Source organism: Felis catus, chromosome A1, assembly GCF_018350175.1.
Source record: "Felis catus isolate Fca126 chromosome A1, F.catus_Fca126_mat1.0, whole genome shotgun sequence".
NCBI classification, from domain to species: Eukaryota; Metazoa; Chordata; class Mammalia; order Carnivora; family Felidae; genus Felis; species Felis catus.
This window is the reverse complement of record NC_058368.1, coordinates 30,249,346-30,254,218: the sequence shown is the minus strand read 5'-3', so window position 1 is coordinate 30,254,218 and position 4,873 is coordinate 30,249,346. Positions and strand designations below refer to the sequence as shown.

General features: G+C 48.1%; 1 long non-coding RNA gene across 1 annotated transcript; it reads right to left on the bottom strand.

Annotated features, from left to right (window-relative positions):
- Window positions 1–1,929: 1,929 nt before the first annotated feature.
- LOC123383730 lies at window positions 1,930–4,166 on the bottom strand. Its single transcript, XR_006593835.1, has 2 exons — window positions 2,578–4,166; window positions 1,930–2,476 (listed from the first exon to the last, which is right to left on the bottom strand). It is a non-coding gene; the product is annotated as an uncharacterized LOC123383730 (long non-coding RNA).
- Window positions 4,167–4,873: the final 707 nt, after the last annotated feature.

The following is a 4,873-nucleotide window of genomic DNA, read 5'->3' as shown; positions in this document are numbered from 1 at the left end:
ATGGGTATTTTTATTCCCATTTTACAGATGAGAAAAGAGAGGTAGAAAGGATAGAACTGGCCATGATGTACAGCCAGGAAGTGGGGGGAGTCTCCTTCAAACCTAGTTCTCCTCAAATCAGACACAATGTTTGTTGCAAAAAACCACCCTAGAGAGGGTGGAAAGCAGTTTCCTTGTACCAGAAGAGTAGGAATCTAGTATGACAGTCTCTGACTAAAAGTCCTGAAAAGTAACAGAGGAACACAAAATGCCCAGAGCTTATGGTTCGTTCCTCCCCGTCTCCCGACTAGCCTCAGTGTTACACATCTGCTTCCTACCTTGCCTCCAGGTGATCTGAGAGAGGCATCACCTGGGTCTCTTCCTATTCTGGGTAACTCTTAACTCCCTGCACCTACTTCTCATGAAGAGAAGCCCTTTGAAGTCCAGTATATCACCCAGTCCCGATCACCTGGAGAGTTTGGAAAACCATGACTCAGCTCAGCCTGTCGCTTTGTATCAGCCTCAAAGAGAAACTGCCTGTTCCAGCTCCTAAGGAAGAGCAGAGCGAGAGGACTGTCTGTTCCCTTAATCAGGATGTCTTGGCAAGTGCCAACCTCAGGGCGCATTAAAACACAAACGCTAATTAAATTTGGAGACAGACCGACAATTTTTGCACACCTCTCCTCTCTCAACCTTACTATAAGGGACTGAGAGTTTTGAGAGTCAGGTTTTCTTTTCTTTTTTTTTTTTTTTGAGAGTCAGTTTTAACAAAGGTTATTAGTCTGACACCCTTAAGTATTTCTGTTTTCAGTTGGATTGAGGGTAGAAACTTAGACTACGGACTTATAGCCACTGGTGACACATTTGAATATAAAAAAGCAGGGCAAGTCCAGGGGTACCTGAGTGGCTCAGTCAGCCTAGAATCTGACTCTTTTTTTTTAATGTTTATTTATTTTTGAAAGAGGAGGGGAGGGGCAGACAGAGAGAGAGGGAGAGAGAAGATCTGAAGCAGGCTCCTCGCTGACAGCACAGAGCCCAATGCTGGGCTCAAGCTCTTGAGCCGTGAGATCGTGACCTGAGCCGAAGTTGGATACTTAACCTACTGAGCCACCCAGGCGCCCCTAAGCATCCAATTCCTGATTTCCACTCAGATCATAATCTCAGGGTTTGGGAGTTCAAGCCCCGCATCGGGCTCTGTGCTGACAGCATGGAGCCTGTTTGGGATTCGGTCTCTCTCCCTCTCTCTCTGTTTCTCCCCCGCTCACATGCGCTCTCTCAAAATAAATAAATAAACTTAAAAAAAAAAAAAGTAGGGCGAGTCCAGAGATGGAACCATCCTGATGACAGAAGGCTCCGTAGCTTTCACTTCTACTCAGATGGCCTCCCCCAGCCGGGGTTTTGGTGGGCACAGTTCAACAGCTCCCCGTTCACGTGGTTTTGGGCCATGGCAGGTGAATCACAGCACCCATTCCTTTCCTCTGCACCACACAATTCCACAAGTCTACACACGCACATGCTTTGGGTCAACCTGCCATGCCAAGCTGTGTAGTGAAGAACGAACTCTTCCCAAAGGAAGGTCTGACCTTTGTCCAGGCTCCTTACGAGGTAACTTCTAAACCCTGGGAATCTCCTAGGTGACAGGCATATCTTCATTTTTGGTGATGGGCACCTCAGACCCCACTTAATAGTGTGTGTTAACGTAAGTGGGCACCTGACAGTTTATACTAAAGAGACGATGCTGGGTGGGGCCAGCCACTCAGACAGGCTTAGTCTGGGGGCTGACTCTTCCAGGAAGACATGGGGTTAGAAAACTAGGGCTTTGTGCCACATGAAAGCAGCTGACCTTGGAGAGGGATGAACTAGAGACTGAGTTCAACCATGTGGTCAATGACTCAATTAACCATGCCTACATAATGAACTTCAATAAAAACTCCGGACACAAAGCCACTGTGAGCTTCCTGGGTTGACAGTTCTTTGCATATCGCCACACATTGATGCCAGGAAGACGCCGTGTCCCTGAGGATGCGGAAGCTTCACATTCGGAACCTTCCCAGTCCCGGGTTCTGAATGGGCAACTATTCTTTCAACTGGTAATGATTTGTATCCTTTTGCGATAATAATACTACACTTATAAGCATAGCACTTCCCTGAATTCTGTGGGTAGTCCTCGTGAATTAACAAACCTCGGGGATTCTGTGGGGACCCCCAAATTTGTAGCCAGCCGGTCTGAAGTGAGGGGTAGCCGCGGGCCCCCCAACTTGAGGCTGGTGTCATAAATGCTTGGCAGGCTTGGCAGGAATTTTCCGTGCTGTGTCTTTCACCTCGTTGGCTGACTCTGAACATGACCACACTCTCTGAATCATAGATGTTCGTATCCAGCTCCCCTTGGCTTCTTCTCCTGGCCCTGGATCACGCCTCCTGTCTTTCTCACTTTCTAACGCCGCCTCATCGTAACACTCCACTCAGTGTCCTGAGATGTGTCTTTCCCAGGAGCACCCTAAAAGTCAAAGATAAACACCTTTTATTTATGATCATTACTCCCTCTGTCGAAAGACAATTGTTTTGATGCGTCAAATAGTGATTAACAGCTTTACTCACCCCATGCGCATCAATACGCGTCTGAAGACAAGGCTATCTCTGGGTGGAAAGCAGCAGGATTGGAGTCTGACGGGGCGAGGAGGAACATGTGTCTCTGTGCCTTGCTCAGGCAGCAGTTGTCATCTTTAACGCCTCTGAAACTCACAACTGGAGTGTGGCTCAGGATCACTGGTACGATCCCGATCCTGTCTGAATGGTGCTCTTCATAGATGTTTTCACAAGCTTTGCAATCATGGGTTAGTTAGGGTTTGGGGGGTAAGAAGGGGGAAAGTGAAAACGGAAAGGCGATAGGGTCAAAGGCAAGGTTAGGGTTTGGGGGGTGAGAAGGGTAGTAAGAAGGGGGAAAGTGAAAACGGAAAGGCGATAGGGTCAAAGGCAAAGTTAGACTGCAGCACCTCTATTGTGTCTGGTTCAGTCTTTTTAAACTTCCTACACATGGGCCCCCAACATCTAGACATTTACAAGCTGAGGTCACCCCTCCGGTATCCTGAGGTCCTGCCACCCCCCACCCCGCGATTTCCTTCGCGACTCCTGCTTCCTCAAAGCAGGCATATACACACCGGCATTCCTGCACTGGGCTACATCTTCCCACCAAGAGACTGCAGCCCAAGTCCCCGTGGGTTGCTGTGGAGCGTAAGAGATGCATGGCTTGTCCTCTGGGATCTCCGAGGTGACACGAAATGCCTTGTTGACATTTTACTTGGAGCCTTAGAAATAAGTCTTGTTGACTGCCAGGTTCTCTGAGCTTAGGGATGGTGATTCTGCATTTTTGTATTTTCTGAAAAAATAGACCTATCACTCACTCACTGCAACACTGCTCCTCCGACCATGCCCAGGCCTCTGAACACGGCTTCTTCTCGTCTCTTCCTCTCCCTTGCCAATCAGGACAAGCGCGGTTACTGAGCTGTTGGAAGCTTCGAGCACTAAGGACCCTTGAGTGTCCCTAAATACTTCAGCTACTTGCTTTCCTCTGTTTATTTTGCAGGAAACAGTCAATTCTCTGCACAAGATGTCAGATTAGTCTTCCATGTAAGAAATGGGAGAACTGGGAAAGTTAAAACACACACACACACACACACACACACACACACACACACACACATTTTTAAAGCAAGGGAGAAAAATCTTAAAGGAAACTCTTGCTGTTATAAAATACAATATGGGATCTAACATTTCTACTGCCACTGCCCCTTTTCAAGCCAGATAGATGAGTTCAAAGCCCTGGAGCTCAGGTCCAGCCTCCCTTAAACAGCTGTGTGACTTCGAGCAGGTTGCATGACCTCTCCAGGCCTCAGTTTCCCCATCCATCAAACTTAAAAATGATCTTTGAGGTCCCTTTCAGCTCCTGGTTTTTATGAGAAAGAACAGGCAGGAGTGGGGACCCGCAGCGGAACATAAGCGCGAGCAAGGGAAGGCAGGCCCTTGACGCGTGGCTGGCGTGAAGAGGACCAAAGCCTCCTTCTTCTCATGACGGGCTACCTTGCCTGCACGATCGCCGTCCCCTCGGCTCTGGGGAATACATTAAATACCTGAAAACCACTATTCTTCTAAGTGATGTAATGCAACCCTAGAGTAGACCTATTTATTTCATTTTATTTTTTTAGTGTTTATTTATTTTGGAGAGAGACAGAAGGCAAGCAGATGAGGGGCAGAGGGAGAGGGAGACACAGAATCCGAAGCAGGCTCCAGGCTCTGAGCTGTCAGCGCAGACGCTGATGCGGGTCTCCAACCCATGAACCGAGCCAAAGCCAGAGTCTAACCCACCGAGCCACCCAGGCACCCCTGGAGTAGAGTTTCCTTTGAAAGCAACTGGACTGGCTATGCTGCCCTTTATTTTATTTTTATTTTATTTTATTTCATTCTATTTTATTTTAAGGGTGTTTATTGATTTTAAGAGACAGAGAATGCACGTACTCGAGAGGGCAAGTACCAGTAGGGGGAGTTGGCAGAGAGAGAGGGAGGAGAGAGAAAGAATCCCAGGCAGGCTCCACACTGTCAGCGCAGAGCCCAGTGTGGGGCTCAAAGCCACGAACCTTAAGATCATGACCTGAGCCGAAAACCAAGAGTCTGATGCTTAACTGAGCCACCCGGGCGTCCCTGGCTACACTGTCCTTAATGGCGGGCTGTCAAGCAACGGCCTGAGTAGGCAGGATGGGCCCTGAGAAAGAGGAGACGGCTCTTACTTCACAGGGAAATAAACAGCTATAAACCTACAGAGGTCATTGTAATAGTGGGAGGAAGGGCAGTTGGAGAGGATTCTCTTAAAATCATCTTTCTTCATTGACATTTCAAAGTG